The 19,630-nt window shown below is 36.8% G+C and overlaps 2 protein-coding genes and 1 pseudogene across 5 annotated transcripts in view; 2 read left to right on the plus strand and 1 right to left on the minus strand.

Moving 5' to 3' along the window:
- Positions 1-19,630, plus strand: part of GEMIN2 (gem nuclear organelle associated protein 2) — a 404,714-nt gene that overhangs the window by 203,236 nt on the left and 181,848 nt on the right. The gene's annotated exons all lie outside the window — the stretch shown is intronic.
- The window catches only part of MIA2 (MIA SH3 domain ER export factor 2), a 481,197-nt gene that overhangs the window by 75,221 nt on the left and 386,346 nt on the right, over positions 1-19,630 (plus strand). The window lies entirely within an intron of this gene.
- LOC138156968 (annexin A2 pseudogene) lies at positions 17,807-19,134 on the minus strand (annotated as a pseudogene).

Raw genomic sequence — 19,630 nt, forward strand, 5'->3', positions numbered from 1 at the left:
CACACACACACACACACACACACACACACACACACACACACACACACACACACACATCTAAACAGTTACCAAATCCTATTGTTTCTATCTTCACAACATCTTTCACATATGATCCTTGGTTCTTGAAGAGGTGGATACAACCAGTAGCTTCAGTCTAAATCTGCTGCTCTGAAATACTTGAGAAGTTCAATGGCCATCCTTGATTTCTCTTTTGTCTACTGCAGCTCTTCCTTTTACTTTTTCTATCCAGTTAGGTATAGCTGGAGACATTGTCTCCTTGTTGCTGCTGTTCTTCAGTTCTTCAAAATTTCACTCCTTTCTTGCATTCCCTGCCTTGAATATTGTGTGTCCCTTTAAAAAGTCCCAAATATGAGTCAAGTCTTACTTCCAGATTGTGATATTCCCAGGGCTGAGAAGGAATGCTTGTCCCTCTAAACTACGAATCCCAGGATACCAGTCAGTTTCCAAAGCCCTACATATGAAACCCAAAGGAGGCAAACAAGTATAGCTATTTATCTTAAATTTGGATCTGGGGTGGTTTAAGAAAAGCCTGAACTACAGCTATCCTGATTTCTTTGATGGAAGTCTTAACATTATGCTAAGAGCATAAACACAGCTGCAAGGAACAAATTCATCTAAATTACCTCTTTCTCATATCTCTTCCTTTCAGATTGCCATTTCTTGGGCTTAGTTTAGGTCTAAATTAAGTTTGTTTTTTTATTCCCAATTTAACATAGAAGGAAGATATAATTCAACCTGTTTTTAAAAGTACAGATACAAAAGAGGTACCTAGAAATGAAGTTTCATAGGGTTTACATAGTAGAGTTGGATATTTAGACCTTAGAAATCATCTAGTCTGACTTTCCATCATTTTAAAGATGGCAAAACTGAAGTCTATAGAATGGCAGTAATTTGCCCAGGTTCAGTAAGTAGCAGAGTTGGAATTCAAACAGAGGTCCTCTAGCTGTAATCAGTGACCTTTTCTGGACACCATGATTGTCGATTTACACCTTGCCCAGAATCACACAGCTAGTACAAAACCAGCACTTGAAGCAAGGTGTCCTTACACCAAGTTCAGTACCCTTTCTACTATACTATGTTGTGGTAACTCAGAGGGATTGCAATCAACTTCCTTAAGGAAGATATTGTAGAGTTGTATGTTGACTTCACGTGTAGCAGGGTTTATAGGTAAGATATGGAGTATGAGAAGAAATGCTAGTGTCAGACCAGAACTTAGGAACAGAGGAAGTGAGACAGAATAGCAGGGCAAAACACTGTATGGGGGGTGGGGGGAGGAGGGCTGTGCAGCACTCCATTAAACCTAAGGGAAACAGCACAACACCCAGCTGTGACCAGTTCTGTCAACCCAGAAGTTACTTGGGGCATAGACTGGTGAACTATGAATTACGCAGCACAGGAGAAGAGTGAGATGCTTTGAGATGCAGCCCCCAATGTAACCATCATCAAAGGGGACAAAGTCAGAACATGAATAATAAAGGGAAATAGGGCAGGGGAAGAGACTGAAATTGCCAAAGATCTCAGGAAGAAATACACTCAAATATCTTAAACATAAGCAGGTAAATCAACAAGGAAAACATTAATAAAAAAAATTAAATATGGCCTCTAGGTCTAGTAAGCAACTTCAGGCATCTATAAATAAATATCATAAAACATTGGAAAATTATTCAATACTTGAGACAGACCTGTGGAATGTGATGAGACCATAGAACCACACACAACAAACTGGTTTGAAAGAAAAATGAGAATTATGGGGTCAGAATGTATGACCTGCACATCAAAAATAATAAGTAGAATAGGAAAATTGGAATCTTTGATGACAAGTCTCACCAAAGAAACAAAAGAGAGAAGAATAGGTTAGGAATCAAATATACAGAAGTAAAGGACAATCTAGAAAAAGAGAAGCAAATAAACAATAAGGTTAGAAGAAAACAGGCTCACTGTGCAAGCAAAACATATTGATCTCAAGACAGCATGTGTAGACATCAGAGGTTTTCCAGAAGAACAAGACAGTTTTAAAACCTTAACAGCATAATGCAGGAAATAATAGAAAAGAATTGCCCAGAACTTCTGAATATAGAAAATGAAATATCAATTGAAAGAATTTACAAATGACCTTCAGGAAAAAAAAAAAAAACCCGAGGCTGTAAACTCTGAGACATATAGTGGTTAAATTTAACAATTTGACTCAGAAACAAGTTCTACAAATGATCAGAAGAAAGACCTACAAATACAAGGAAAAGGAAATTTGAATAACAAAAGATTCTTCTGAATTCACCAGAAAATGTAGGAAGGAACAGCATAAAGTCTTCCAAAGAGCAATGGAGCTCAGGATGTAGCCCAGTTGGCCTATCCTGCAGATTTGAGCTTAAATGAAGGAAATAAAGATGGACATTCAATAACAAAGAGGTATTTGAAATATTTTTATAAAGAAAACCAGAACTGAAAAAATTATTTGTGTCTCAAACACCCCAAACAACAAAAATGTAAGAGTAAATAAATGCAGAAGACAAGGACAGCAACAGCAATAGAGTGACACCAGAGAATTCAGTAAGAGACTTCTTTCTAAATGTACACAGAGAGACAGAGTTGAAGGTGATATCTGGTGGAAGTAACAGTGAAGAGGTGGACCTGGGGCATTATGGGTAGAAACTGGTAACACTCTATCTACAAATAAATAGATGTTTTTTGTGGGATAATATGACAACATGAGAGGGTGTATGAAGATGGGGAAGGAAGCAAGGAGATAGAAAGGAATGTGTAATGGAGTCAAATCAAAGGTTGCAATGAGAGGAAGGTGATCCCTCTGGTCTCAGAAAGAGAAGAATCTATAGGGGAGTGGGTGAGGATGAGGGAGGAAAGATTAAAAAGTGGAAGAAAAGAAAGAGGCCTTGCTTTGATGAGAGCTGGTGAATGCTCTCATGGGTGAAGAGATTGTGAAGGAAGATGAAGACCTTCTGCTGTGTATGGTTTGGGGGATTTGATGCTTGAAAAATCTACCGGTTCTATTTGAGGAGAAAGGGAGTTAGAACCCCTGAGGACAACTAGAACCTGAGGAAGTGGAAGAACTTGGAATCAAGGAAGAGATTTTGAGGCTGATGGGGTGAAAAGGTAATCAGATGAGGGTATTGATCAGTAGTGGAATGCATAACCAGGGCTGTGGTAAGAAAAGGGCAATGTGCTTTTTGACATCTGCGATAATTGACATCATTCTGGGAGTGAACACAATGAAAAAAGAGAATCCACAGGACAAACTCTACAAGGCAGGGGCAGAAACCAACTAGAGAGGAGAGCCTAGAATGAACACCTTGGAGGTTTGGATTGCATAAGGAATACAGAGACTAGAGAGAGACCAGATAATTGTAGGGGTCATGAACCAGAGAACAAGGGTTGGAAGCAGACAGAAATGAAGGGTAGATAATGAAGAGGATAAGAGAAATTCTTTTTGGAAAGGGGCACAAAAACTGAAATTTTTAAAACTGTTGAACAGAAATAATTGAAGGGGAAGGAGAAAAAAGAAACTGGGAGGAAATAAAGGTGGGGGGGGAAGAATTATATAACCAGATAAATACAAGAGAAAAAAAATTAACTAGTAAGGAGATAATGGGTTCCCCATCTCCAAGTTCTTTAAACAAAGGGTAAATCAGTCCTGCCCAACCTGTGGCACACAAGCTGCTTAAAGTCCACAGGCTGCTTGCAGAATGCCAAAGGATTTCCTTTACATACAAAGAAATGTTTTCCTCTATATTTTTCACCAGGTTCCCGAAATCATTTGGTGAGCTACAAGCAGCCTGCAAGCCATAGGTTATGCAAGCCTGGGGTAAATGATAACAGTGGTGATTTCTACTCAGTTTGGGTTGGACAAAATTATTTTTGTGGTCCTTTCCAACACCAAGAGAGACAAAATTATGCAGTGGGGATCTCATCTTAGAACCAGAAAGACCAAGATTCAAATTCTACCTCTGACACATACTTGCTGTATGATGCTGGACAAATCACTTAAACTCTCAGTGCCCCCAAACAACTTTCTAAGTCTATAAAGTTGAAGACCAAGTATTAGCCTTACTCAATGGAAAGAGCTCTCTCACTGGAAGCTCCCTTGATGAAATCAAAGGCACAGTTCAAAAAAAAAATGGCTCATAGATTATATATAGAGGAAAAATGATTGTATGAATGGGGGTAGAGACAGTCCAGTCTTGATCTTCTTTCACCTTGAGCAACTTAAGTCAAAATTACCTGATGACAATGAATCAGTTCAAATGTGAAACCACGCTGGATAGAAGGAATTGATGTAGAGACAGAAAAAAAAAATACTATTGATCATAACTTGGAGATTTTAGGCAGAGTCTTAGCCAAGAAAGCAATTTGGCCACATTTATCTATGGACCTAGCAAAAAGAAGAGAAAAGAAATATAGTCAAAGCAGTCTGTTTGACACATTCCAGATTTTTCCTGAATATATCAGCCAGCTGTAGCTAAAATCAGCTCAATTATGCCCAAACACTGAAAAACAACGCAAAAGGAACTAACAAACCTGGAGAAAATTTAATTTGAAAGACACATTTCGCATGAGAAAGAAATCTAGGAGGCAAGGATGCACCTTCAAGAGATTGTTAGCAACAGATCTTATAGACCTTATAACATAACCTGGTTCCTAACCTAGAAAAGGCTGGGACTCCTCCCTTGTTATTGTTTAAGAATGAAGTCCTACTGAATTCATACTGAATACCATGCATCAAACCATTCTGATGAACCACATTTTTGGTCTCTGATACATTATGGTAAACTAGAGGAAATTCATAGAGGAGTAATCAGGAAGACAGTCTAAAATTTAAATGGATAAGAGATTACAGAAGCTAGGAGTAGTTTGCCCATTCGGTGACAATAGTGGTAAAAGATAAGCCTTTTACACTTGTTTAACAGGAATGAAACAGAAGGGGCTGAAAGGAATTGTACCTTGAATTACCAGTGGTATTAGGAAAGACCCTGAATATTCAAATAGATCTGAAATCTCCCCTAGTAATACAAATGATAATCCATCCACTCTTGTGCTTCCTTTGTGACTCTTGTCCATGTCCTTCCATAAAGTCAGCAGAGGAGGTCCACCCAAAATGGGGGAGGCCTTCCTCAATTTCTCCTGAATGAGGGTCCCAGTGGAAAAACTCTGGCTGCTCACCTTCACTCTTGCTGTGTGTCTGCCCCATCTCCTCTCCCTTTCATACAAAAAATCTTGGATGACACAAACACATTGATATCCATTCTCCCCTTGTTGTCAGTCCAGGTGTAGACAAACAAACATAGGATGATCCTGATGGTCAGCCCATGTCATCTGTGAGGTAAGATATAGCAGCAGTGAGTTCAGCCAGTGACAAGGGGAACTAGACACATCAAACAAGTCACTAAACTGAATAATGACATTACAGTTGAACCTGAAGAAATAGTTATACATGAAACCAGGAAGCAATTCTAAAGATTGCCTATGTGAAGTGTGCCTTATATCTAATTAAATGTTTCTTGTTGCACTAATAGCTGTTAATCATTGTGTCTTAAGTATGTTTGTTTCTTTAAGTGTGTTGTTCTCTGTGTTTTGTTTTGTTCATGCTATATGCAATGTCTGTTTCTTAATTATTTTGTTCATTATTTGTATATATTCTAAGCCCTAAAGTTAAGGTGTTTAGAAAAACTAATGGTGTTATTGTTATAGCTAGCTAATATTTTTTTAATAAATTTTTTATAAATTTTGCTTTGTAATTTGTCATTAATTGTTGTGTGCAATGGATATGCTCGTACTCTTGAATTGTGAATTTACTATGTTCTGTTTTATTTACAGAGACTTTGAAGAGACACTTTGGAGACACATGTGGAAAAAGGAACTTTCAGAAAGGTGGGGAGGGAGTGGAAAGGGGGAAGAGAGAGAGAGAGAGAGAGAGAGAGAGAGAGAGAGAGAGAGAGAGATTTGAATAATGAACTAGAGACCTTGGAACTCTAAGAGGGCTGATCTCAAAAAAGGGTTTTTTTAAAAAAGGTTAATATCCTGTAATAGGGCTCTTTTCAAGGAAAAAAGAAGAGGGGCAGTGAGTAGAAGCAGATTTCATCAAACTTAGAGCAATGGTGCTAAGAACACTTTCTCCCTCATCACTCTCTTCTTTATAAACAAGAGACAAGAAACAAAGAAAAGGTAAAATACAAGAATAGGATGGAGGGAAATACACAATTAATGATTATAGCTGTGAATGTGAATGGAGTGAATTGACCCATAAAATAGAAGAGGAGAGCAGCATGAATTAGAATGCAGGATCCAATAGCACACTGTTTATAAGTAACACACCTAAGACAAGGATTCACAAAGAATTAAAATAAGGAGTTGGAGGAAAGTTATTATGTTTCAACTGAACTTTCAAAGACAGGAGTAGCAATGATAGTTTCAGACAAGGCTGTATTTAAAAAAAAAAAGATTTAATCAAAAAAGGTCAACCAGGATGATAAATTTTGCTGAAAGGTAGGAATCACAAAGGTCAAATGACATATATGTGTATATGCATATAGATATACACATATATGTACATATATGTGTGTATGTATATGTGTGTATAATAACACAGCATCTAACTACTTAAAGGACAAGTTAAATGAGTTACATGGAGAAATAGATAGTAAAACTATAAATAGTTTGGGAGCTCAATATATCCCTTTCAGATATAGATAAAATCTAACCAAAAAATAAACAAGAAAGAAGCTAAGGATGTGAATTGGATTTTAGAAAAATAAGATATGATAGACCTCTAATGATTATTGATTGAGAATACAAAATAATACGCTTATTTCTCAGCTGATCATGTATCTTTATGAAAATTTTATTAAGGAATAAAATCCTCACAAACAAATGCAGAAAAACATATCTTTTATGGATATGTAATAAAATTATATTCAATAAAGGACATCTGAAGAATCTATTAAAATTAATTTGAGGCTAAGTAACTTAATCCTAATGAACAAGTATGTCCAAAAAATCATAGAAACAATAGATAATTTCATTGAAGATAATGACAACAATGAGACAACACACCAAAATTTGGGTGATATAGGCAAAGCAGTCCTTTGGGGGAAATGTATATCTCAAACTTCTTCATAAAAAAAAAAAAAGAATAGATCTGAGTTTGGCAAGCAACTAAAAAAAACCTAGAAAACTCATTTTAAAACTTCTGCTAAACACTGAAATTCATAAAAATCAAAAGATAAATTAGCAAAATTGAAAGCAAAATAAAAGTATCAATAAACAAAATTAGAACTGCTTTTCTAAAAAAAAAAAAGGTAATTAATTAGTCATAGGCTAATAATGCAAAGAGGAAGACCAAATTACCAGTATCAAAAATGAAAAAGTTGAATTCTCAACAAATAAAGCTGAAGTAAAAAAAAAAAATTATTAGAAACACTTTACCCAGTTATATACCAATAAAACCGATGATCTAAATGAAGCTAATATTAACAAAAATACAAAATGCCCATATGAACAGTGCTATAAATAGAAAAAAAAATTGAGCAAGCCATAAATTAGTTATGAAAGGGTAGAAACACCAGAGAATAGATTATTTATGAGCCAGTTCTGTCAAACTTTAAAGAAAAATTAATTCCAACATTATATAAGCCATTGGGAAAAATAGAAAGAGAAGTCTGACCATATTCTTTCTGTGATATAAATATAATCTTCATACCTAAACCAGAGAGAGTCAAAATAGAAAAAAGCAAACAACAGACCAACATCCAAAATGATTATCAATGTAAAAATAAATAAATAAATAATGGTTAAATATTAACAAGGAAACTAAAGCAACATATCATAAAAATTACCCACTATTGCCAGGTTGGATTTATACCAGGAATGTAGGGTTGGTTCAATAATAGGACCATAACTGACCATATTAATAAAAAGAACAACAGAAATCATATGATTCTACCAATATGCACACGCATAGAAACATACACCTTTAGAGATAACAGCCATTCCTGTCAAAAACAGTAGAAAGCATAGGAATAAGCGAATCTTTTTTTACATCATAAGTAATATCTAAAATCAAATCAAGATTTTTATATTTTAGGGGCGGCCAGGTGGCTCAGCAAGTAAGAGCACCGGCTCCAGTGTCGGGATGACCTGGATCAAATCCAGGCTCAGATACTCAGCACCACACCCAGAAATAACTGGCCGTGTAACCTTGAGCAAGTTACTTAACCCCGATTGCTTAAAAAAAAAAAAGATTTTTATATTTGGAATAAATTAGGCTTTTCTGAGAAGATTAGGAGTGAAGGAAGAGTGTCTGTTGTCACCATTATTATTTAACACAGTACTAGAAATACTAACTATAATCATAAGACAAGAAAAAATGGTGTAATAAGCATAAGTAAAGAAACAAAAGTCTTATTTTTTGCAAATGATATGAAAATGTTTTTAGAGAACTCTAGAGAATCAACTGAAAAACTAATTGAAATAATAACTTTTAGCAGTCCCCAGGCTAGAAAATAAACCCACATAAATCACCAACATTACTCTGTATTACAAACAAAGCCCAGAAGGAAGAAATGTAAAATGTAAAAAAGAAATTACATATAAAATAACTACAGAATGTATAAAATACTTCAGTCTATTTGTTAAGACAAACATGGAAACTATACAAATAAAACTACAAAGCACTCTTTACACAAATAAAGGCAAATCTAAATAATTGGAGCAATATTAATTGCTTGTGGGTAGGCTAAACCAACATAATAAAAGTAGCAATTCTACCTAAATTAACTTCCCTATTCATTACCATCAAGCCAATCAAACTGCTATTTTATAGAGCTAGAAAAAGCAATAACAAAATACATCTAGAGGGACAAAACATAAAAAATCTTGAGGGAAATAATGGGAGGCTGGGGGGGATGGGGGGGTGGGGGAAGGGGGTTAGGGGAAATAAAAGGAACCTAGCAGTACCAGATTTCAAATTACACTGCAAAATGGTAATCATCAGAATTATTCAATAATGATTAAGAAATAGAGAAGTCTATCAGTGGAACAGATTGATTATAAATCAAGAAATACAAATAAATACAAAGAACTGAAGCAAATGAACCTTAGTGTTTGATAAACTCCAAGATCCCAGCTATTAGAATAAGAATTCACTATTGACAAAACTCCTGGGAAAAATGAAAATAAGTGTTTCAGGAACTAGGTATATACCAACAACTCATGATACACACTAAAATAAGATCCAAATGGCTTAGACATAAAGGTTTACACAAACAAGTTAGAAGAGCAAGGAAGAAAATACCTTTAAGATCTATGGGTAGGGAAAGAGTTCATGACTGAATAAAATATAGAAACATTACAGAAGATAAAATATTTACATGAAAATAATTAAATGAAATGTGAAAGTTTTGTACAAACAAAACCAATTTAGCTAAAATTAGAAGATATTAACTGGGAAAAAATCGTCACAGCAACTTTCTCTGATAAGGGTCTCATTTCTTTTTCTTTTTTTTTTTGCTTTGCTTTTTGGAGGGGGAAAGGCAGAGCAATTGGGAGTAAGTGACTTGCCCAAGGTCACACGGCCAGTAAATGTTAAGTGTATGAGGCCAGACTTGAACTCAGGTCCTCCTGACTCCAGGACCAGTGCTCTATTCACTATGCCACCTACCAAGGATCTCATTTCTAAGATACATAGGGAATTTATTCAAATTTGTAAAAATAAAATACATTCCCCAATCATTAATGGCCAAAGTATATAAACAAGCAGTTTTCAGAGGAAGAAATCCAAGTTGTCAATATGAAAAAAAGTTCCAAACCACTAATAATTAGAGAAATGCAAATTTAAAATGTTTTTAAAATAATTACTTCTTTAAAATGTAATTTGAAAGTGAAAGTAGACAATATTGAGCTCTTCATCTATACCTTTTCTTAGTTGACATTACTTAGTTCCCTCGACATTCTTGACCTTTTATCGAACCAGGTCATTTAGCTATAAGGCCAGGACTAGGGTCAATATACCAGGCTTCCTGCCACCTGACCACCATCTTGTGTCCCTCACTAGCAAGATACTTGTCTCCACCCAAGAAGACACTGCAACCCTCTCCAATACTAGATGTACCTTGTCTCCTGTCCACTGTAGCACTGAACCAGAAATACAAAGAGGGGCTTCTTCCAAATCTCCTTTCTGCCCCCATCATTCAGCAATATCTCCTTCCTCTGGAGTTTCTCCACTGAGGTATCTTACTCTATCTAGAGCCTGCTTGTATTTATCTAAAGCCTCCTTCCACAGGTTACTATCACATTTTTTGTTCAATTTCAGTACCAAATTCAGTCTTCCTCTTCACGCTAACTCCTATCCCTATACTTGTTGATGTCCCCTCAAACACCCTTTTTTCTCAGACTCTCAGTCTCCACTCCCATTACCTACATCTTCACTTTACCTCAGATATATACAAGTATGGTAATAACCTAAATCTCATCATCAGCCATAAGTGTTCCATTTTTGCAAGCCAAAACTCTACAATTTATCTATCTAGTCATAACTCTTTTCCTTCAATTTTTTCCTATCTCTTACCCCTCTTAAACATGTTTTCTACCTTTAAGGCAGGCTCCAATAATTTCAACCTTCCCTGTTTTTCCATGCCTCATTGTCTCCCTTTGAAAGTGAAGTTCTGGTCTCACTTTCCTCTCTTCTGAGTCTTAACCCTATAGTTTAAAAGTTCAATTTTATAATATCCTCTCCCCTTGAATTTCTTACCCTCCTATACCATTGCTGCTTATCCCTTTCCAAAACCTAACCCTGAGTTACTCCCAATATTTACCCCTCTTAGTTAGACTTGAGGACATCACACAATCACGCCAAATTAATTCACTACAAATTTCTCACATAAGCTCAACTGAGCTCTCCTTGTTGCATGACAATCCCTTTTTTCTTCCTTAATAGATTCTCTATTACACTAACCACAAGGGACTAATGGAGGGGCAAAGTAGCAATGGTGGAGGGTATGTAAATTAATTAAAATTAAAATGTAGAGTTTTAAGTATTTTAAAAGGTGTAGTGGTAGTTACACATTGCAGATGTTCTTTCTCCTTCATTTGTGAAGACCATGGCAACAGGAAGGTGATGCCATGACTTGCAAATGAACTGGATTTAAGTGAAGGAAGACTGTGCAAAGTCACTAGTATTGCTTTCTCCTCCAGAACCTAACCTTGAAGCAGGAATGTTAGTAATGAGTCAGACCGCTTAGATGGCACCCTCAACTAGGCTAAGTGATAGGGAGATAACACCAAAGGGGATGCTGTCTATAAAGCTGTTGTTCAGTCATTTTCAGTCAGGTCTGACTCTTCATGACCCCATTTGGGGTTTTCTTGGCAAAGATATTGGAGTAGCTTGCCATTTCCTTCTCCAGCTCATTTTATAGATAAGGAAACTTAGGCAAACAAGGTTAAGTGATTTGCCCAAGATCACAGAGCTAGTAAGTACCTAAGGCCAGATTTGAACTCAGGAAGATTCATCTTCCCTACTCCAGCCCCAGCGCTCCATCTACTGTGTCACCTAGTTAAGAAGACATAAGACCACCACCACATGGGATGGGGGCATGACCCTCATTTTGTCACAGTGTATGTCAGCAGCAGAGAATTAACTAGGTCACAGAATGTAGCAAAGCCTTGTTTAGGAGTGCAATATCATAGGAAATATTCCATAATCAGGATCTTAAGTATATGACTGTCACCCAAGACTCAGGCCCACTGTCACCCACCCCATCCCAAATTAGAGGGTACTCTGAGTTTATTGACAAGCTCCCTGTACCTCACTCTGGCTTCTGCCATTAATCTTTGTATTCCATCCTTTCATGGGTTAGATCTCTCCTAACTAAAGTGTTTTTACCAATCAGACCATGAATCAAGCCCCTGCCCCACCATCTTCCCATTCATTACATTAATGCTTGTGCTCATCAATTCACCTCTAATTCTTAGAATACAATATGCATGCAATCAAATTAGATCTATATTAGTAAAAATGGAAATACTACTCAGCTTATAATATAGACCTAGATGGCACATTCCATTTGATCCTCAGATTTACTCCTTCCATCCTTCACCAAAAGCAGAAACTTTCAGGGCTCAAATCTATCTTTCTCTCTCTTATCACCCAGCCTAGGGATGTGTGTGTACACACACACACACACACACACACACAGAGATATATATCTAGATATACAGATAGGTAATTTTTTTTTTGCCATAATAGTCTATAACCAGAAGTTAGACTTCTCATTTATTATCCTTAGGTTGACAAGAACCCTAGTAACTCAACAATATTTCTCCTTGGCTTGCCTACATGGGACATGTTCTCTCTACTGTGCTGCCCAGGTATAATGCCAAGCACAAGCAGCTTTCCAGAGGATTGATGCTGTGACTAGCTTTCAAGATTCTGATGACACAGTATAGTAAACTCTCCATTTATTCAGTAATAAATTAAGGCAAAACATTCACAGAAAATAAAAATACAGCATTCACCATGTCACAACTGAACAACCTAACACTAAAATGGCCATGTAATTTTCACCAAAGTGGTCACGTAGTTTTAAACAAAGTACATTCATTTAGTCAGTCACAAAGTCCATCCCTAGGTCACACTGTCTTAATCTCTTCAATCAAAAAGTCTTCCTTCTTAAACAGAGTACATTCATTTAGTCAATCACAAAGTACAAAGGTCAAAATTTTACACCCCTAGATCACAACTAAATTACAATATCATCAGGCACCATCAAGCACCCTCTCAAGAAGCAGTGGAAAGCACAAAGGCAATCCACCCCTAGGTCACAAATAGGTTACAGTATCATCAGTCGGCATTAAATACCCAAGGAGAGGTCTTTTCATCTTGACTCAAGGCAGTTTTTCATCTTCCATGATTCCCCTTCCTACAGTTTCTGTTCCTGGGTAAACAAAGCTTAACAAAGCCACAATAACATTCATACTAATTGCAGCATCCTCATCAATTCACTTTCTGCCTGTGAAATCAACATAGACCCAATGATAAGGTCTGAGGCCTCTATCAACAAATGAATCTGACAAAGTAACATCAAAACAGACAAAGTACCAGCACCTGCCATTACTCCTCAGTTCTCAGCCACTCCAACTGGCCCTCAGAAGTCCTGGGCAGCTCCAGATGGCAGTTCTCTCTCTTTCAGAAATTCTGGCTCCTAATAGTTTTCTCTCTCTCAGCATTTTTGTTCCCAGCAGTTCTCTCTCTCTCTCCAGCGGTAGCTGTTCTGCCTCTACAATGCTACTCCCAAAAGTTCTGACCTCTCTCAGTCTGGGCTTTTCCTTGCATACAGCACCAGCTCCTCCCTGTTCAGCCCCATCCCATCATGTCAACAAGTCCATCCTACTGTAGGATTCACAAGCTCTGGGTCTTAACACTTAACCCAAAACCAAGTGCTAAGTACCTGTTAGCTTGCCAATACAAGGGGATCTTCAAATTCCATTACCATTATACCAGGTCCCACTTGCTCAGGGTCTGATACTGAAGCACAGAATGCAGGTCAAATACCATGTCCCCATGGCACAATCTGACAGTAGATGACAGAGGAGGAACTTCCTTGAATGTGGATGGCATTGGGGCAGCTAGGTGGAGTGGTAAATAGAGCACCAGCCCTGGAGTCAGGAGGACCTGAGTTCAAATCCAGCCTCAGACACTTAACACTAGTTATGTGACCTTTGGGCAAGTCACTTAACCCCAATTGCCCTGCCTTCTCCCCTCCAAAAGAAGACCAAAAAAAGGAATTAAAAAAAAAACTTTTGGGGCAGCTAGGTGGCACAGTGAATACAGCACTGGCCCTGGAGTAAGGAGGACCTGAATTCAAATCTGACCTCAGAGACTTAACACTTAATAGCCATGTTATCTTGGGCAAGTCATGGAAGCCCAATTGCCCTGCTTTCCCCCTCCCCCCCCCAGAAAGCAGAAAAAAAATATCCTAACAAGAATATGGATGGTATTAAATACCTGCTTCTTTCACCTACAAACTCCAAGCAGGCCCATCTTACATCATCCCAGTGATGAGCTACACTCACTTCAGACATCTGTTGGTTGTGCTTGACACACCCTTAGTGCTACAAAAGGGTTTTTTTTTTCCTCTCTCTCCTTATGTTGTTCCTCTTTTCAAACTCAGCATATGTGAATAATTTTCTTGGAGCATCTCTAGAATTAGCAAATGCATTCCTTTTAACAGTTTTAACTACAGAGGACTGAACCTTCAATATGTTTCTTTCATTAACATATGAGAATACCTTTAGTGATCGTGAAGCTTTTTCATTTTAGTCCCTTGTGATTTAGTGTTCCTTGTGACCAGTTTATAATTTAAAACCAGCATCTATCACCTGTTGGATGCAAGACAGTAAATTGTCAAAAAAATACTTTTTATTTAAAGGACCAAGGTATAAGGCTGGACTCCTACTAAGCATCAGTTAGCTTTTTAATCTACACATTTTTGTCACATTTCTATTCTTATTTGTTTAGTTAATTTTCTCTTAAATACCATTTTTGCCAATAAATGTATTGATAAATAACCAAACAGCCCCCTCCTACGAAGTACAGTCCCCCTCAAAAAGTTCATGTTTAATTTATTTTCAATTTTTAATGTCTCTATGGGTTTTTTTACATTACAATAATTTTCCTACGTGCTCCCCACACCCAAAACCCTCCTTCGTAACTCATTTTCTCTGGCTGTTTCCCATACCCAGAACTCTCTTTCTTTCCTCCTCCTTCCTGGCTTCCTTGGATTTCTTCAGGTCTCAGGTAAAGGTAAACTTCTATAGGAAGCCATACTCAGTCCTCTTTAATATTATCTCCAATATACTCTGTTGACAGCCTGTTTGTACATAGCTGTTTACATGTTATCTCTCCAATTAGACCATGAGCTCCATTAGAACAGGAATTAGTTGGTTCTTCTTATTTATGTTTGGTTTTGCTTTTCTTTGTATGTGCAGTGCCTAGCACACATAGTAGGTGCTTAATAAATACTGCTATGAAAGAAATGTCTCTTCTTCAAGTTCATGCAATAGATCACTACTGCAATATAAACCTATCACAATGCAGAAATTATAGAGGTAAAAACCTAAGTTTTATTATGCTTAAGCACAGGTTCAGGTAGTAGAAAAATAACCCTCAACAAAGACTAGGATTCTAACAAGGTGTTTTGTTTTTTTTTTATAAACAAAATTATGTCAGAGAGACAGAGAATTTTTTTTTAATATACAACAATCTAGTATATCCTCTTAGGCTATAAAAATGGAACAAACTATAATGTATGGAAGTAATCTCATATATCCCCTAAAGAAAGAAACCTAGTTAAACAGACTCTTCAGATGAACTAAGTCAGGTTATGGGTTAAATTACATTAAGAGGATTTACAATGGACTGATTGAGAAGGGAAATTTTTATGCCTCAAAGATAACCACAGAGTCAGAGCCCATAGAATCTTCTCAAAAATAGTTAGTTAAATCACCTAGTAAAGCCCTTTGACTTCTTGTCTGAGGAGTGTCAAAAAGTTTTCCTTTAATATTATCATTCCATGAGTCAAGTTTTAGCAAGGTAAGGTTAATTAATAGAAAACAGACTTAAATTAGCCAAAATGCTCCACGATGAATGGCATAATAAAATTTAATAAAAGGAAATAAAAAGTGAAAATGATCACCACAATGCTCATTTACTCACTTAAGGACTATAACTACAATTGTAAAAACTTCAGCAAATTTGACAGTTCATAAAGGACAATTTTCATTTTTAATTAAAAAGATAGTCTTTTGCTTTCATGGGAAGTTTAGAGACATTAAAGAATCTCAGCAATTTCCCTAAGGCAGGGATTGTTCACCTTTTTGAGTATCATGTAGGGCAAGTCTATAGACCCCCTCTCAAAATAATGTCTTTAAATACATAAAATAAAATACATGGGATTACAGAAGAAACCAATTATATTGAAATAATTGTAAAAAAAAGTTTGTGTTAAGAACCTCTGCCCTAAGGCAATCCAAACTGCTCTCTTCCTCCAAGTCAACTCAGTATATGTACATGTGTGTATATAGATATATATGTATATACACATATACATATATACAATATGTGTATGTTTATGTATATATGTACGTGTGTGTGTACACACACTCATACACACACACTAATGAACAACTTTTGGTAGTCCATCCTAATTCACATTATAATCAGGGCTATAGACATTCTTCATCCACTTGATCTTTTCTATGTGGATGGTCAGGACAAACACCCTTGAGTGATTACCAATCTCTTCTGGAGATTCCTCAGTGTTCTACAACTTGAGCCAATTAGCACAATGTTATCTGACAACAGGAGCATCTGGAGGATGTTTCCATCCACAGGGGATTCTTCTTCGACTTGGACTCCAACCTGGATATACTCCATCACATCATTGCAGCACCTTTAGTGAACATATATCTCCCTATTTCATGCTTTGCCTGACATTTATCATCAGATGGTCATTGAATAGAATTATGTCTATCTTTATATCTTTCAAGAACGTTTGAATGAATTTTAATATATGTATAGGAGATTCTTTCTTACAAGGAAGCCTGTAAAATGACATTTGGTTCTACTGAGTTGCATGCTTATCCATAATCAAAAAACAATGGGTATTTTATTCTCTACATTTTTTAGTTAGTAACTAAATTGTAAAGATGTGACCCACTTTTAGATATTACTTGCAAAAGACCATTGTTCCCTCCTAATACTGTCGTTGAGAATGCTTCTAATTTGTATATACAAGACTCATAAAGATGTAATATAGATAAGAGAGTATTCATATAGAACAGGAGTTACTGATGTTCTCAGTCACCACTTTTTCTCTATTAAAAGGTCTGATTTTTTTCCCCATGACTTTAACATCTTCCCCTTTCTATAGATATTTTCCATGTTGGTCCTTCAATATCTTATAATTATGATACCTTATGGTTTTGATTTCCTCTTTATACATGTGATCTTATCTGTATACTTTTCCCATTTTTGTTCCCTTAGGTGCCATCTATAAACACATGCTTTCTATAAGCACATCTAAAACTGTAATATTAGGGTCAGAGTATGATGATTGATGGAGAAGACAATTTATCATAATGATTTTTGCAAACTTTTTCCTTTTCAATGCCTTATGTTTCCTTCCATTGTCATTCTTAGATGGTTTTGTTTAATTGAATATTTTGATAAGCTTTCTCCACTGCTTCTCTCAGCTTTATGATACTAATAATCATCCATGGTCCTTCTTCATAAGATCTTACATTCTAAATTAATGTTTCATTTGGTAGCTATATCTCTCTGTTTGGCAGATTTTTGCTAACTGTTGTCAAGAGGAATGAAAATGAAACTACACATTTCCATTATGTGCAGCTTACATTTCTTTTTAAAATCACATAATAATAAACTCAGCACGTTATTTTCAAAGCTATCCTTTTTTATTCTCCCTCCAAACAGTCTTCTATTCTCTTCTGTCCATTCTCTCTCTCTCTCTCTCTCTCTCTCTCTCTCTCTCTCTCCTTCTCTCTCTCACCTCTCCTTCCTTCACTATTGATAATCCTCATCTCACTCTCAAATCTGCCCTGATTAAAAAAAACAACTTTGCAACAAATAACCATAGGTGAAATAAATAAAGTCACACACTGGTCATCTCCAAAATATGTTAAAATTCTCACCTTGAGCTCCTCACTTCTTTTTTGTTCTAAGTAAAAATTCAGTTTGTCTTTTGACAACACAGTACATACGAAGCCAAGTGTTTCACATCAGAGATTTCACTTCCATTCCCTTGGAATGTTCATTCCTTTGGCTAAGGAGAAAACTTGAGGAAAACCAAGCAATACATACCTGACTAAAAAAGTACAAGAAAGCAAATAACATCACCCTTATTAATAAAGACTAATATGAGTTACTGTTAGTTGCAAATTACCACAAACTGATTTTCTAAAATTACAAGAGGGAAGAGCAGAAAGCTTTTTTTCTGGTTATTACAACTGCTTTGACTGTTTCTTTCCACAGGGCTTTTAGGTATCTCCTCCACACAGATACAGGAGTACCATCTGGTAGTCTCCTTTTGTCTTGCTGGATGAAGTAATACAATGATTTTCCATAATTCCTCTTGAATTCAGATCTAAATTTCAGCATATCCATCTCACTGTGGGAAGCCATGATCCTGATCAGGACCTTGTCATGGGTTCCTTTGCCCTTCGTGGAACCGTAAAGTCAGACAGCAGAATACCAGGGCTTGTTCTGAATGCACTAGACCAGGTTGAGGAAGACATTTTCAAGGTCTCCTTTGACCTCTTTCTTGATACTCTCCAACATGTCATAAGAGCTGTAGCACTTGTACCTTTCACATACTTTCTGGAGGTAGCACACACTCTTCTCAGTCATAATACTTATCCATTTAGGGGCATCAGTTCCCTTCCTCTTCACTCGTGCATCATAGAGTTCCCAAACATCTTGGACAGTTCACTCATAATCAATCACAGACCCATCCTCTGCCCATTTGCCCTTTGCCAGTGCAAACCACCAATTTGCAGAAGTCACCAGATGTGTCCAAAATAATGTAATTCTCCAACTCTGTCTTGTACATTTCTCTGTAGACTTTGTTAATTTCATAGAGTTTGTTCATGAGCAGATGATCTCCATGAGGGAATCTTCAGTACCCAGGCACTTCATGGAGACTTTCAGCTCTGAAGCATCATACTGAGCAGCTGTCTACAAAAGGCCCAAAATCACTGTCTCCAGGTGACCAGATAAGGCAGATTTCTGTGCTGATCCAAGTTCCTTTTTGGTCCTTTTCTGATAAGTGAAGGTAATGTCCTGACCCTGATCATTGCTGCAATTTGTTGTAATGTTGACAATGAAGACTTCATCTACCCTTTGGTCTTAATGGCTGCCTCAATGTTTATAGAATCCCTCTCAGCATCAAAGATGCTATAAGCCTTGACAGATTCATATGCACTTGCAAGTGTAGAATGATCACCCTCCAAATTGAGCTTGCACAAAATTTCATCAACTATAGACATCTTGAAAGAAGCTATGCCAAGTGCTAGGAGAGCAGGGAACTACTCAGGTGTAATGGTAATGTAAATGGGAAGATCTTTCCCATCCATTAATAGTCCCATGTGTCCTGCTTGAGTCACATGGAAGCCTGAGTCACATGAGTCTGTGGTGGGAGGAGCTTGCTGAGTGAGTAGAGCAAAAAGGGATGGAACAGGAAGGGTGGAGCAGAGGAAGTTGGTCAGAGCATTTAGAGCTGAGGGAGAGAGAGGAAGCAGGCAGTGAGCTGTGAATATTGGTTTGTGGGAAGGCCCTGGCAAATTAGGAATGCCTTCTGCATTGTTATTGTGTACAGATTTTTTTTTTGTTGCTATGATGGATTTGGCTTTCTGGTATTGAGATTTGACTTTCTGGTGTTTGAATAAATGTTTGGATTCTGTCTTCCATGTGGAGAGTCCATTATATTTTGTGATTTAGAATTACACTAGCATATTCATAGCCACTGTAGGCCCTGTGAATATCACATTGGTGCTACATTAGACTGTTCAGACAGACAAACCCCTCACT

Source organism: Petaurus breviceps, unplaced genomic scaffold (genome assembly GCF_028583685.1).
Source record: "Petaurus breviceps papuanus isolate PSGF00001 unplaced genomic scaffold, PetGlider_PUasm1.0 164, whole genome shotgun sequence".
In the NCBI taxonomy this organism is placed as follows: domain Eukaryota; kingdom Metazoa; phylum Chordata; class Mammalia; order Diprotodontia; family Petauridae; genus Petaurus; species Petaurus breviceps.